A 17,345-nucleotide genomic window follows, 5' to 3' on the forward strand; every position below is an offset into this window, starting at 1 on the left:
TGTGATAACTCATTAACAACTTGGAAATATTTTGAAACGGTATGAAACAGAAGTAATTCTTTGAGCCTATACTATATTATGTAATTGTACTTAAGTGGCAACAATTGTAATAATGAGTTGTAATAACTACAACAAAAAAAGTATTACCTGACATGATAACTTCTTTTAAACACAAATCAGTTTATTTAATTCAATTTTGGTGACATACATATGAAATAGATAGGAATCATGAGCTAGTTTATTGAGTACCATTCTTTCACTGATAATACCGAAACATCAATTTAATTATGTCATGTGATTTCTTCAAACAATTTAGATATCATTTGGGAGCTTCAGACTAAAATGGGTCTCTGGATAAGCAAAAATTTTTACTGCTGTAACTTTCAGTGTGAAAAGGGCTTGCAAACATTTTTGTTAATTATGTATTACAGCTGTCCTTCATAAAGTTAATTACTAATAGCTGAAAGGCAATAGAATCTATTTGCATATGTACATGAAAGGCATGACATATGCAAAAATATGATTTTAATTAGCATTCTATGATATGAAGGGCTACAAATCAAACTGGCATGTTATAAGATTTTTAACATTAAACACTGAATTCATCTGGACATGTTTGCACTAATGGACAATGCAGCAACTCTAAAGCATGGTAACATTATGCCACAGATGAGATACAAAACCATAGGAAGAATGCAATTTTTAAAAAATATATTAACATTTCTTTTTCTACATTGGCTTGAGCATTTTCACAATACTGAGTAACTTGCTTCTGAGCAGCCTTCAAGGTGAAATGATATAATTCAAATTCTTTTTTAAAATACTAACTTATTATAAAAAAGCATTAAAATATTATTTTCTTTTTCATTTATTACAAATGAACGAATATGAGATCTTTAAAATCCAAATAACTGACCACATTATCACTACAACTGCTATTCAAATGTCAAGAGAATTATCATTTATTAGGAAAATAATTGTACTAAAAATGCTTAGTTAAAACTATAGGATGCTATAAGGAATTACATATTTTCAATGGGTTCTTTGTGTCAAAATAAATTTAAGTATAAAGTACATTATATCCTAATAGCAATATTATTTTTTACATGAAACTTTCAATGGCTAGAAATCTAAATGTGTAAAGTTTAGATGGCTCATTGATGTATCCAAGTAAAATCTGAAGAGGTCTGATAAAATTATGAACAGAATCAGCATGATAATTTTTAACATAAAAATTTTCTGAAAGAATCCAAATTTTAAAAAATAGCTTCTATACTACAGTCATCAATAATAGAAGTGAAAATTAAATTGATTTATGTGAAAAGGAAGATAAAACCTACAAGCTTTATTTCTAGTATATAATTCTTGAATTATACAATGTTTAATATTCAAATAATCATTTTTGCTGCATAGGTACAAGAAGGAAATAGTGGAAAATAATAAATTTTATAATTTTAAAATATTCAATATTTGAATTCAAATTGAATAAAAATATTCAATATCAATATTCAATATTAAAAATCTTACACTATAATTATAAATATCTTATGTTCCAAATTAAAAGTACAAATAAAAGGAGTACTGATTCATAAAAATGAAGCATATTTTGCTTCTTTTTTCCTCAATGAAATCACTGCTTGTCTTCATCTGAGAAATAATGATTTGTTGAAATAGGTTACCACACAACAAAACACAAATCAGTCAGAAACATTAACAAATATTTAATCAGAATAGATGCCTGTCTATGAATACATGCTAATTTTTTTACTTGATTTTTCATTCACTATACTGGAAGCTAAAGATGTTTCAACATTGTCACAACGCATAGGGTAGTATGAATTTATAATTTAATAGTGTCTAATCACAGACTGAAAAGAGAAGTTACTAAAGGGAAATGCCTGGATTCTAAAGAAAAGACCTGTTACACCACAGTATATTGTTAAGACTTTATTTTACACTTCCAATCAAGCAAGTTTTTGCAAGTACAATTCCTTTCTAAACTGTATTAATTATATAACACCAGCAATAAAACAATCAGTTTTCTTTTTTAAACACAGGTCTATTACTTTAAAAATACCTCAAGTACCACCAAAGGAATCTGACTTAATATAAAAATCAAAGTACAAATACATTATAGATACCATTTATACTTTTCCCCATTTACCTACCAAAACCTCAAGTGAATTCCTTGACTTCAAAGTAAAATTTATCCTGACTTTGCATATTACACAACAAAAAAGTATCTATTTAACTCAAATGTCATCAGTTCATAACTTTCAACAAAGTGAGTCAAGAAATATATCTAGGAGGTTTTTAAAAAGCAATACTTCACATTATTATGAATATGGTGAAAGGAAAAGAATAAACGAGTCTCAATTCACTAATTGTTCTCACCCTACACATTCCTAGGCACTAAAGAAAGAAAGGAGTTCAGCATATTCCCTACTCCTCTCTCTCCCAGTCTTCTTTGCCCCCTGAACAATCAATTTCTAATTTAGGTGAGTGGCAGAGGCTCTAGGAGCATTAGACAACTCACTATTTGAATCACTATGTAATATTAAGCATTTTCTCCTGCAGTTGTTTTGGAAGATGTACCATGAATTATAAAATGGCCATCAATAGCAAAGGGCCCTAAAGTCTTTAAAATGTTATCTTAAACTGAAGAAAATGGAGTAGGAAAAGGAAGAAGAATTCAACTAACAGAATTTAATGATTATCCCACATTGTTACATCAGTACACTATCCAAGAACAATTAAATTGTAGCAAGCTCATTGATGAACACTGATGGAACCTCAGTAAAACTGAATGTGAAATGTGGATTTGATTTTACCTCTGTTGGGCACGACAGAATTCATGTAATGATATTAACTTGAGAGAACAAAGTAAAAACAAATGGTTATTAACATCTACCATAGTAAAGTATTAATTTCTTGTAATAATTTATATTCCGTTTTGGTCCCATGATCCTTTTCTGACTGAAGACATAATGTTGTGACTACCATGGCCCCTACTGTCTACAAGCTAACCTGACAGTTCTTGGATTGGCACTAAGATATAGCATTGCTTAATTAGACCATTCTCCCAATATCTCAAATTCGCAATCTAGATGTCATCCATGACTCCTTACTGTCTTTAATCTTCCCATCCAACTTGTTGCTACCACCCATCAGTTTCACCTTTGGAATATCTCTAGAATACATCCCTTTCTCTCCTCTGATACTGCCACCACTCTGGTGTAAGGTTTCATTATCTCAAGCTTAAACAACTGAAATATCCTACTGGTGAGGGGGCTTGCCTCAAGTCTTTCTCCTCTTCAATCAGTCTTTCATTCAGCTACCAAAGTGATCTTCCTAAAGTGCAGGTCTGACCATGTTACTCTCTGATTCAACAAATTCCAGTTATTTCCTATCACATCCAACATCAAATATAAAATCTTTTTTTGGCATTCAAAGTCCTTTATAACCTGTCCCTACATGCCCAACTTTTATAATTTTCGTATACCATACTCTCTAATATATATACTTCGATCCAGTGATTGCTATTCTATTCCATTTCTATGTCATTTTTTCCTGGCTAGTCCCTATGCCTAGAATGTTATCCCTCCTCATTTCTGCATCCTGGCTTCCCTGGTGTCTTTTAGGGCCAACTAAAATCTCACCTTCTATAGGAAGCCTTTCCCAATCATTTTTAATTCTAGTGCCTTCACTCTGTTAAAATTATTTCCTATTTAGCTTATTTTTACATGTCTGTTTCCTTGTTGGCTCACCAATAATTCTGTCAGCTTTTAAGGCCAAAGACAGTCTTTTGCTTCTCTTTGTCTGTCCAGTGTATAGCACATGACATGGCACATAATGGGTTTTTAATAAATATTTATTGATTGACTCATCAATTCCAAATAAACAAAATCCAAAGTTAAATCCTTATCTATTTTATCAGACATAATATATGAGACATGAACTTGTAGAAATGTTTATTTATTCACTTTTAGTCATGTCTGACTCTTTGTGACCCCATTTGGGGTTTTCTTGGCAAAGACACAGGGGTAGTATGCCATTTCCTTCTCCAGTTATTTTACTGGTAAGGAAATTGAGGCAAACAGGTACCCAAGGTCACACAGCTAGTAAGTGTCTGAGGCCAGATTTGAACTCAGGTTTTCCTGACTCCAGGCCTGGAACTTCGTCCACTGCAACACCTCACTGCCCTTGTGGAAAAAATAAAATCATTTTGTATGAACTTATTGACTTATTAGAAATTCCTACTAAAGTCTACTTTTAATTATTACATGTAAATTATAGAGGACAGAAAAATTATATCTTAAAAATAGGATTTTTTAAAACTAACATTTGAAATTTAATTAATAGAAAAGACCCTCTATAATGGACTGTTTATTAAAAAAGTATGATTCAAAAAAATTTAATTGGCCATACTGCCAATATTATTCATTTGTGTTAAATCAATAAGTCATTGTTGAAGTAGTATCATGCTTAACAACTAATAAGTAATGATATCTATTATTTAAGAAATAATCTCACTAAATCCAGAGAGTATCGCCAGCAGCTTCAGTGACAGAGGAATGAATTTTTCAACCAAAGCAACTATAAAAGACCATATAGTAGGTAAAAAAAAGGGGGGGGGGGACCGCAATCTGCTTTGGTGAAGAGAGCATGTAAGCAGAATATAATAATTTATATGTACTACATGAAAATTTACATGTATTTACATGTTTGATATGGGAAAGATCCAAGATATTCTTTGCATAGGTATTCCCTTCACTGATATAGACTGCAATACTTTCATGCCTTAGTAGGCATTTTTCTGAAGTTGCTGTAGCTGAAAAATTCATCACATTGTGACGGTCAACTTGGTTGGTCTCTCAGTCTTCAGAACTTCACTACGCTAGTCTAGAGAAAGATGGTCAACTGCTAGGCCTACATCTAAAGCCTTGCCAGCTCGGTAAACTATATTAAAGTTTGCAATATGATACAATAGGATAAAGTCTGCAATATGATGAAAGAATTCCAGGGCTCCTCCATATCATAATAAGACATAGGAAAAACTTTAGAAGATGATACATAATTACAAATATTAAGACATATTAGGAACAAATTCATATTTAAAATGACAAGTTAACGAATAGTTTTCAAAGAAAGTAACCAAAACTATCAACAAGCATATTAAAAAAATACTCTAAATCACTAATAATTAGAGAAAGCAGATCAAATAACACACTTAAGATCTCTGAGAAATGCAATGACAAATCATTTCAGAGGACCACAGATGAAACATGCGTAAACACATTCAGCCAGAGTTGAGAATCAAAATGCAGAGTGAGATTATATATATAGATATATATAGATATAGTACTGGACATCATAAAAGTGGGAATTTGTCTTGTGTGACTACTCATATTCATTCCAAGGATTTCATTTTTCTTTTTCTAACTGAAGGTGGCAGCAAGAAAAGAGCTAAGGAGGAGGAGCCAAGATGGCGGCTGGTAAGCACGGACTGGAGTGAGCTCCGTACCGAGTCACTCCAAAAACCTATAAAAAATGGCTCTGAACCAATTCTAGAACGGCAGAACCCACAGAACACCAGAGGGAAGCAGGGCTCCAGCCCAGGACAGCCTGGATGGTCTCTGGGTGAGGTCTATTCCACACGGAGCTGGGAGCTGGGAACGGAGTGGAGCAGAGCCCAGCCTGAGCGGCGTGGAACATCCAGAACAGAAGCTGGGCGGAGGGGGCCCTAGCGCCCTAAATATGTGAGCTGCGGCAGTTACCAGACCCCTCGACCCACAAACACCAAAGACTGCGGAGAAGGTTAGTGGGAAAAGCTGCGGGAGTGGAAGGAGTTCACTGTTAGGCTTCCAGCCCCGGGGGCAGCGGAGGTGGGGCAGCTACAGCTGTTGTTACTTCCTGCTCCAGGCCCACCTGGTGGGAGGAATTAAGTGGTGGATCAGAGCAGGAGTGCAACAGCCTGCTGAAGATCTAAGCCCAGTCTGGACTGGGGGTCCTTGGGGAAGGAGGAGTGTGGCTCTGACAGAGCTGGCACCTCCCCCCAAAACATAGAACATAGAACTCGTTAGTCTACAAGCAGTCATACCCCACTGAAAAACTCAAGGGTCAAGTTAGTTGGTTGGGAATATGGCCAGGCAGCGAAAACGTGCCCAGATTCAGTCTCAGACTTTGGATTCTTTCTTTGGTGACAAAGAAGACCAAAACATACAGCCTAAAGAAGACAACAAAGTCATAGAGCCTACAACAAAAGCCTCCAAGAAAAACATGAACTGGCCCCAGGCCATAGAAGAAATCAAAAAGGATTTGGAAAAGCAAGTTAGAGAAGTAGAGGAAAAATTGGGAAGAGAAATGAGAAGGATGTGAGAAAACCATGAAAAACAAGTCAATGACTTGCTAAAGGAGACCCAAAAAAATACTGAAAAATACACTGAAGAAAACAACAATGAGGAGAAGAATGCCTTGAAAGGCAGAATTAGCCAAATGGAAAAGGAGATCCAAAAGACCACTGAAGAAAATACTACTTTAAAAATTAGACTGGAGCAAGTGGAAGCTAGTGACTTTATGAGAAATCAGGATATTATAAAACAGAACCAAAGGAATGAAAAAATGGAAGACAATGTGAAATATCTCCTTGGAAAAACCACTGACCTGGAAAATAGATCCAGGAGAGATAATTTAAAAATTATTGGACTACCTGAAAGCCATGATCAAAAAAAGAGCCTAGATATCATCTTTCAAGAAATTATCAAGGAGAACTGCCCTGATATTCTAGAGCCACAGGGCAAAATAGAAATTGAAAGAATCCATCGATCGCCTCTGCAAATAGATCCCAAAAAGAAATCTCCTAGGAATAGTGTTGCCAAATTCCAGAGCTCCCAGATCAAGGAGAAAATACTGCAAGCAGCCAGAAAGAAACAATTTGAATATTGTGGAAACCCAATCAGAATAACCCAAGATCTGGCAGCTTCTACATTAAGAGATCGAAGGGCTTGGAATGCGATATTCCGGAGGTCAATGGAGCTAGGATTAAAGCCTAGAATCAACTACCCAGCAAAACTGAGTATCATGTTCCAAGGCAAAATATGGATTTTCAATAAAATAGAGGACTTTCAAGCTTTCTCAGTGAAAAGACCAGAACTGAATAGAAAATTTGACTTTCAAACACAAGAATCAAGAGAAGCATGAAAAGGTAATCAAGAAACGGAAATTGCAAGGGACTTACTAAAGTTGAACTGTTTTGTTTACATTCCTACATGGAAAGATGATGTGTATGATTCATGAGACCTCAGTATTAGGGTAGTTGAAGGGAATATGCATATATATATATATATATGTATATATATGTTTATATATATATATTTATGTATATATATGTTTATATATATTTATGTGTATATATATGTTTATGTATATATATGTTTATGTATATATATAAGTGAATGTGTATGTATGTATATATCTATGTGTATATGTATGTATGTATGTGTATGTATGTGTATATATGTATGTGTTTATATATATATATATGTAAAAGAGAGAGAGCAGACACAGGGTGAGTTGAAGATGAAGGGAAGATATCTAAAAAAAATAAAATGAAATTAAGGGATGAGAGAGCAACATACTGAGAGAGGGAGATAGGGAGAGATAGAATGGGGTGGAGTATCTCCCATAAAGGTGGCAAGAGGAAGCAGTTCTATGGGAGGAGGGGAGAGGGCAGGTGAGGGGGGAATGAGTGAACCTTGCTCTCATCAGATTTGGCCTGAGGGGGAATACCATACATACTCAGTTGGGTATCTTACCCCACAGGAAAGAAGAGGGAGGAAGATAAATAAAAAAAATAAAAGGCTGGGGGATGATGGAGGGGAGGGCAGATGGGGGTGGAGGTAATCAAAACAAACACTTTGGAAAGGGGACAGGGTCAAGGGAGAAAATTCAATAAAGCGGGATGGGTTGAGAAGGAGCAAAATGTAGTTAGCCTTTCACAACATGAGTATTGTGGAAGGGTTATACATAATAATACATGTGTGGCCTAGGTTGAATTGCTTGGCTTCTTAGGGAGGTGGGTGGGAAGGGAAGAGGGGAGAGAATTTGGAACTCAAAGTTTTAAAATCAGATGTTCAAAAACAAAAAAACTTTTTGTATGCAACTAAAAAATAAGATACACAGGCAATGGGGCGTAGAAATTTATCTTGCCCTACAAGAAAGGAAGGGAAAAGGGGATGAGAGGGGAGGGGGGTATTAGAGGGGAGGGCTGACTGGGGAACAGGGCAACCAGAATATAAGCCATCTTGGAGTCGGGGGGAGGGTAGAAATGGGGAGAAAATTTGTAATTCAAACTGTTGTGAAAATCAATGCTGAAAACCAAATATGTTAAATAAATAAATTTAAATTAAATTAAAAAAAAAAAGAAAAGAAAAGAGCTAAGGACAGAGTAGCCACCCCCCACAAAAAAAGTGATTACCGATGCAGTTTTTTAAAAAATGCATAGAAAACAATAAAAGAAAGGCCAGGAAAAATCACCGAAAGCAAAAGATTTTTGGACTTTATGTGTTAAATTTATTATAAATTTCAGAAGAAAAAGCAAGCTGTTCATAATTGACATTTGGAGTTTCATGTACAATCCCCTTTTTCTATTCTAATTTTGAATTTATAAAAATACTCATTTAGGTGTTTAAGTTCAAAATTTTTAAAAATAGAATTCTAAAAGAAGTAAAATAAAATACGTATATTGAGAAAGGCATTGTGACACAGTGTTTAGAGTACAAGTGTCAGAGACAGAAAAGATTCAATTCAAGTACCATATACTGACTGTGTCACTCTGGGCAAGTCACTTAAACTCCCAGTGCCCCAGGCACTGAGACACTAGGTCACTTAGAGTAATTTATTACATTATTGCAATAGTTACTATAATATTTCAATATCCTGTTACATTATTGCAAAGAATGTTCTGATTTACACTGGTAGGGAAAGTATCTCTGAGAGCTTCCTACACCATTGAAAATCACAGGTATATTTTTAAAAAGAGGAAAAAGGTGTGGGACAGGGTGAGTAAGAAGAAAAGGGAAAAGGCAAGGGACAAAGACAGAGAGAATATATGTCCATATGGGAAAATATGTCTTCAAATACATTTATAATCAATGCCAAGTTGCCCAGAAACTACAAGATACTATGAGTTTCAAAAAGGCAGCAATCAGCTACCTGATTTCTCTTCATTTCATGTATTTTAGTCTTTTCCTCCCAGATAAATAATAAACATTTCGAGAGAAAAGTCCCATGTCTTTTATTTCTTTTACACCCTTATCACATTGCATTGGGCAACTCCTCTATGGAGGATATCTATAAGAGCATATAAAGAGGATTAGGCACAAAGGGGTTGCAACTTATACCAGTGAAATCACAAAATGATGAGACAATGGATTCATGAAACTACTGCACCCAGGATATAACTGAACATATCAGTGAGCTCAAAAAGATTTACTGATAACTTGAACTAGGATATGGATAAACAAAAGTATTAAACAATGTGTATGCCCTTGAGGACTTAATCTAAATGAGGAGCAAAGACCTAAATAGCTAGATGGAAATTGTCAGATGTCAGGTAAACAGACAGAGATAAAGATCTAGCAATGTTTTTCCTCTGGGCCAAGTTCATAACAGACACACACACACAAACACACATATACATACACACTTTGAATTCAAGATTGTTAAAAAGTCAAATCTCAACTGTATGTTAATGTGGGCAGGGAGAGTACTAAAAAAAAGCCACTGACAAACTAAATATTATACTATAAACAATAGTTTTAATATGTACCCACAATAAACTTGCTTAGAAAATTTTGTAAACAAGGAACAAAAGTCACAAAGGGGACTACAAATGGAAATGAGCATACTATTGTCAAAATTATGTAGTGAGAAAATACACTGGGCATGGATAATCTACAAAAGAAAAGTATAATATTCTACCCAATAAGGGAACATTTAATGTCCCTTGTAAATTCTGAGAAAGCTAAGAAATCTTAGGAAAATGACATGCTTTTTCTTTGAAACATCAGAAATGTGAAGTAACTGTAAATTATAAATGTCAGTTTGTGCTAACTGGTGGAAGGGTCAGTATGAATTCACAGAAATCAACCAACCAATCAATAAGCATTTGTTAAGCACTTACTTATGAGCCCAGCACAACACTGAGCACTAAGGTTACCAACAAAAATAAACCCAACATCTAGGAACCTCCATTCTAATAGAGGTAGAAAACTCAAATTAAAAAATATTTTGAAAGAAATGTTATATTCTTCTTTTCAATTATTTATAGAATTAGACTGAATCATTTCTAGTAAAGGTGCATCCTCCAGATGTTGGTCAAAGTGATGTTCCTGAGGCACAAGTCTGATTCTACTCTGCTCAATGAACTACAATGGGTCTCTAATATAATCAGTATTGTTTGGCAATTAAAGTCCTTCACAAGCTATAATTCAGTCTAGCTAAATTGGTCTCTGTGCCCAGACTCATGGATACAGTGAGAGTTTCCTTTATGTTTTTGCAAAGGTTGTTTGTACCCTATGCCTGGAATGCACTCACTCCTCACCTCTAGCTCTTAGAATCCTCAGTTTCTTTCAAAACTCATGTCTAACATGACTTTCTAAATGAAAATTTTCCTTACACCATCCCCCAAATGCTGCTGCCTCCCTTCAACAGATATATTTGCATTCTGTCTCTCTTTAAAGAAAATGAGCTTCTTCAGAGCTGAAACTATTTTTTTTGTTTTTGTCTTTGTATGCTCACAGCCTACTACAATGCTTAATACATAATACATACTTAATGAATATTGATTAGTTGCTCACAAATTTTTGTGAGATGTGATTTCAATATGCCTGAAAAAAACTGCTCAAGTAGTTAAGCCTCCAACTATCAATAGTGTTTACACTATAATTTTGATTAGTAAATTTTTTCTACATGGAAAACCCTGCTTAGTCTTTATATTAGTATAATTAATATGATTTCCTAATGGCTTTAATTTCTTGTGGTTTTGATTTTAAAGACAGTTTCTCTTAAAATACAATTCATTAGTTGGAGAACTAAGACAATTCCATTCCTGAATTAGTGAAAAAAAAAAATACAAAAAATTTCCTCCATAGGCTAGTTATTATATTTACTTGTAATGGATTCACTTACAATTTCATAATTAGTGTCTTCATATTAAAACCTGAAATATTTTATAAATGTTATTCTGATATCTTTTAAAATACAAGGCTGTGAATCCTATGTGAATACTAGGCACAATGAAGGAAATATAACTGGTTCTAGTGGACCAATTAAGATGGTCACATATTCTCTCCTCTTAAGAAATGACTTAAATAAAACTTGTTTAAAAACTGAGGTTGTTCCTTGGTAATTTTAGGTTATATTCTGCACTCTGATGAAATTCATATGTACTTTTTAAACTCATGTTAAAAAATAATAGATTAAATTAATGAACTAACTCACGAAGAACTTAAATTGCCAAACAAGGCAGTTTATATTAGGGACCCACTAGAGTTTACTGAGCAGAATAGAGTCAGGCTCTACATTACATATGTAAATTTACAAAAAAGAACAGTTTCAGTGAAGTTCCAAATGCCACTCATTAGTAATGATCTAATAAAAGGAATGGGGCAACTAGGTGGCACAGTTAATAAGAGTGCCAAGCCTGGAGTCAGAGAGACTCACCTTCATGAGTTCAAATCCCACCTCCAATACTTACTAGCTGAGTGGCCCTGCGCAAATCACTTAACCTTGTTGCCTCAGTTTTCTTATCTGCTAAATTAGATGAAGAAGGAAATGGCAAATCTTTGTCGAGAAAACCCCAAATATAAACACAAAGTGTCGGACATGACTGAAATGACTGAACAACAACATTAAAAGTAATAAAAGCATGACCAAAACTTAAATTCTCCTTTCTAAAATTAAATTTTGCATTAGTTTCATAGACAAGTATATTCAATCCTATTAAAAAAAGCATTTAATTCTTTAAAAAGTAAATATGCCTCCAAATGCAGTTAAAAACATTCTCAGAGGTATTAAATAGCAGATAGCCTACAAATAAGTATGGTGATTTATGCCCTACTCTAGTTACCTGTTTCTATTGCAGTGAGAAAGATAATGTTCCACTTTGCATTTTGAGAATAAAAACAAAATTAATAACCTAAGAATAAACATTTGCAGACAATAATACTATTTTAGATTCCCATGAACTCTTAGTCAAATTTATTCAGGGTATCCAACACTAGAACATGGAATTCTACAGATAATTCATGCTTTTAGATCAATATTTCTAGAAATAAAATACAGTGGCTTTGCTTTTAAGGAAAACCAATACAAACAAAAACTAAGCTGAATTAAAAATTGACGCAGCCCATTTTTATAATAATTAATGGAAAGAAAAATACACCCAGAATGTCATTTAATAACTTACTGTTCCACTTAATTTATACTTGTATAAAACTTAATGCCAATGACATAATTTGACCTTTTCAACTACTGTAACAGAATTTAAAATATATGAATATAATACAAATTTACTTAAAATATCTTCCTTTGCTAGCTATGGTATTTAAAATTTTGAAAATGATCTTAAAAGTAAAGGCTTTTTTTAAAAGTAGAGGGTTTTTTAGACTGTAATTTTACAAGTTAACTTTATTATTAATGGCATATTTATGAAACAAAGACATCAATAAAAATAGGAAACACAAAACAACCCTGACGGATTTGCATGCAAATAAACAATATGAAGAATTTAGAGCTCTCTCTAAGCTGTTTTATTGTCCATGAAATGCTGTAACTTAGTGCCCTCCCAGAAAGCACTATGCAGAAAAAGGAGTTGAGGTGAAAAGGGGAAGGACCACATCAGACCAAGAGTCAAGTCAGCAGCAAAAGTGGATGAACTAGGCTTTTTTCTAATTTTTGTGCTAAATGGTTTCATTTACAGATTGTAGCTTAAAAACCAGAATACTGTTTCATAATGTTTTCAAATAAAAAAAAAGCTAGCCTATACAAAATAAAAAGCTAAAAGACCCTTTTCTAGCATTCCTTAATGCTTCCAATACCCAACTGCCAATGTGCCCCTACTATTACCATACTCATTCAATTAAGGCCCAGTGTAATCACAGCCTTTTCCATGAAGCCTTTCATGATTAATCCATATGGTGAATTCTCTTCTGAATTAACCATACTTTATTTTAAATTACATTTGTTCATGTACATGTCTTACCTATCCCCCACAGGATTATCCAAGGCTGGGGTATAAAGTCTCTTTACACATCCTTCAAAATCTAACACAGGTATGGCAGCCTAGCACATATTAGGTACACAGACTCTATACCCACAATATATTAGGTACATAATTAATGCTTGATGAGTGAATGAATAAATAAATTAAAGAAGAAAATGTTCATGACCTACATACACACTAAATCTAGGACTATACGTCAATTTAGAAAAACAAAGTGGACAGCTGCAGAATCTTTATTTCCCCAAATGCCTCAGCTAAGAATTGCCAATAAAATAGCAATTATTTTATAATAGATTATCCATTATTATTTTAACTGAAAATTAATAAAGGAGAGATATACAAAGTGAACCAAGGCCTTTAGACCATTCCCTTGATTCCAAAAAAGGCTGACCACTTTAACCTATCCGCACATTAGAACTGCACACTACTAAAGATTTTGGTTTTTGATACGAAATATACCTACTCCCAACATCTCATTTCCCCTAGGACCTAAAGCATTTGGATTTATTTTAATTTGTAATCCCATGATGACATGAAAATTCCATATCAGTAAGGTGACTCTTATTTAACCACAGAATAATTCATCAATACCTTCTTATCTTTATATAGTAATTTAAGGTTTAAAAGAGGCCATTTCTGCAAAATGAACACAAGAATTCTTTGAAGATCAATTCAAACTCTAAATCATCTGATTTCCTATGATCTCTGTGAGGTATATAACGGGTATTATCATCCCCATTGTATGAATGGAGAAACTGAGTCTCAGGTTAGTCTCAGGAAAACAGAGCTACAAAACATCAGGATATTCAACTTACAAAGCATTAGGCTCAAGATATGGAAATGTAATTTTACCGACCAGTTAATACAGCAATTTATATCATAACTCTCCTTTCCCTGCTCATATTGGATGATTCTTGTTCATTTACTTTTTTTTAAAAAGTGATCTGAGGAAAATGAACATTATGCTCTAGGTCTTCCTGTGGTTCTTTTAATATCTTGGATATCTTGGTTGTATCAACCTATTCCTCAGTCTGTCCACCTTTTGTATCTCATTCTGTTGACATTGTACTTGTCCTTGATTACCCCAGAATTGAAAAGAAAATGTGAAGAAATTTTACAATTTCCACAGAACTGGTAACTACAATGCAAAAGGTGCACTCCATGATCTAGATATAGATCAAGATTTTTAAATTATTATATTAATTGAAAAAAGACTAATAGCAGTTGATTTTCCAGAACAAATAATTAAAAGTTCTTGGATTTTTGCCATAGCTCCCCAATACATCAATCTAAGTTTCCATAGGACAATCAAGCATTATCACTATGGCTAGATTTGTTATTGTTGGACACTATTTTGGATTCTTTTCCCCCGAAATATTTCTTAACCACACCTAAGGATAGCAGATAATGAGCAATAAGAAAACAATCTTCCTCTATTTGACAAAATTCAAGAACTCCAGGCCACTAGACAGATCATGGGCGTTAAGGTGTTTTAATGAAGAAAGGAATTATCTTCAAAACTCACTGAAAAAGACTCTTAGTATTAAGTAAAGATAGTGAGGACCTTCAGGTATTTGAAAAGAAAACTTCTCTTCTTCCTGAGGTAAATACCTATGGAGCATCTGTCACTGTTTCAAACTCCCTATGAACCAGATGATGGACAATAGCCCTACCAACGTGTGGTTCAGTGACCTGCATCAATCTACAGAATAATTTACAGTCCATACTGGACAGATCATAATAGATAGGGTTCATGTCATCAATCAATCTTCTTAGTTGTTCCTACATATTCCTGTAGCTATCATCTGAGGGAGAGCAGACATAAGAGAGAAGCATATCTTTCCATGTTTCCCCTAGCTGTCTTTCTGTTTTCAATTGGTATTGATCAAGATATGGGAGATTCAATGGGAAGTATCAATTAATTTTCAAGGATAAAACAATCACTTCTCAAGTGTCCTGACTGAGCAATAGACATGGAAAGAAAAATAAATGTACCTTGCAGGAGAAGCTTGGTGGTTTGTTTGCTTTTTCTAACCAACAAAGCTTTTCGTACTTTAGTGGTATATTCACATTTCACTAGATAAGCACATTATGTTGCCTAACAGAAGCATTCCTAGAAAACAATTTCTAATTATAACTCCAGAAAATTTAAATTCATATTCAGATTAGAAAATTTTCAAATTTAAAGTTACAGCAAAAGCTCCAACTTATTTTTGTGTAAAAAATCCTTATTGAAACTATCTCTTCTTTTGGCATCCTATTTTTCTTCCCAGCTCTCAGAAGGCTCCTTCTCCTTCCCCTCTTGGTTGATACCCTGTCTTGACTAATTTTCTTCTTCACACACTCTCTTTACATGACATGATCACCATTCTCAGCTTCAGTTCTGAAGCCTAAGTGGAAGGCCTGTAAAACTTAAGCCTTTTTGCTCTCATGTCCCAGGCATATACTTCCATCTGAGTGTTGTGCTGACACCTTAATCATGTAATATTTTAATGCTGGGGTTCTTAACCAAGGACCCATGAACTTCCTTTTTCAATATTTTTATAACACTATTTCAATAGAACTGATTTCCTTCAGAATCCTATGTATTTTATTTTACGCATTTAAAAACATTATTTGGAGGATTTTATAGGCTTCACAAGACTGTCAGTGGGGTCCTTGAAGCAAACAAACAAACAAAAAAAAAGGTTAAGAGCTCATTCTTTAATGTTTCAGGGATTCATGATTTTCTGCAGGCTGCCTAATACCTTCACTTACATAGACTGAAATCCTTCTATAACTGAGTAGTTGAGCTTTGAATATTGTGGCAGCACAAAAATTCATAACTTTGCAATTAAAAGTAGTGAGTTTTTCTGTACTTAGCTAAATCGGACAACAAATAACAAAGTCTACCAACCATATCTTTACTTGAAGATTTTCAAGGTCCTATATTCAACAGGAATTACCTTTGAGAAAACATAGTGATTTCTAAACTGAGTGAGGAAGCATGGGGTGGAGGGGCCCTAAAAATCCCTATGTCTAAAAAAAAATCAACAAATAATAGAGTCTATTTTTTAGTTATTTGTGTAGCATTTCTTGCCTCCACTGATAATTTTTTTTTACAATTTACATATTCGCTCACCACACCAAAAGAGGGAAAGCAAATATCTGTTGAATTCATTTTCTTGTCAAAAAAATTATCTACTTTCTCCTTTAAATATACAGAGATAAGAGTTTTTTCCAAAATGATAGAGGGAAAACTGTTAAAAGCTGAAGCTGGGAAATACAGTCATAAAGGGAGACAACAGGTTCAGGCACTGGTCATTTTCCCTAGAAATAAATAATCTATGTGTTAATTTCCATTCAGAAACATGAAACAAAATGACATTGATAAAATATGACAAGATACCTCATGACTGAAAACTTTAGCCTTGAACTGGTATAATTTTTTTCCCTCACTTTCAAGAAGAAATTAAGACTTCTTAAGGTTAGCATTCGAATAAGTTACATGTTTAAATATAAACAATAATACCATCAACAATCAATCAACATTTGCTGCGTAACTACTATGTGTAAGGCACCGTGCCAAGGAGATCAAGATCTGAAAGAGTATGTGGGTCCTCATGATTTACTTGTAAGCTTCTTTTGTTGGTTATATAGAGCCCTTTCACTGTATGAGATTAAGATTAAATAAAGACTACAGGCTATACATCCTTCTCGATACTATTAGACTTATTGATGGAAGGAATGTTTTATGTCTCTAGAAGAAAATAAAGCAAACAAAATATGAAGAAAAAGAAAAAGAATTGAAGCTAGCAAACAGCTGATAATGACTTTCTGGATAATTTCTTAAATTCAAATATACTTTTCCTTAGTGTTACTCTGACAAATCAAATACTGATAATAGAGAGTTCAGGGTTTTTAAAAATTATTAGAAAAAAGAAAGCCCTCAAAATTTTTGCAAGAATATATTTATCATCTGATGAATAGACTAACTAAATATTAATGACCCATGAAACAGGTCAGACAAAAAACAAACACAATGCAATCAATTTTCAAGAACATGTGCCTTCTAATTTTC

The 17,345-nt window shown here is 33.8% G+C and overlaps 1 protein-coding gene across 1 annotated transcript in view; it reads right to left on the bottom strand.

The window, feature by feature from the left end:
* Positions 1-17,345, bottom strand: part of ZNF407 (zinc finger protein 407) — a 558,544-nt gene that overhangs the window by 383,484 nt on the left and 157,715 nt on the right. The gene's annotated exons all lie outside the window — the stretch shown is intronic.

This window comes from Trichosurus vulpecula, chromosome 1, assembly GCF_011100635.1.
Source record: "Trichosurus vulpecula isolate mTriVul1 chromosome 1, mTriVul1.pri, whole genome shotgun sequence".
In the NCBI taxonomy this organism is placed as follows: Eukaryota; Metazoa; Chordata; class Mammalia; order Diprotodontia; family Phalangeridae; genus Trichosurus; species Trichosurus vulpecula.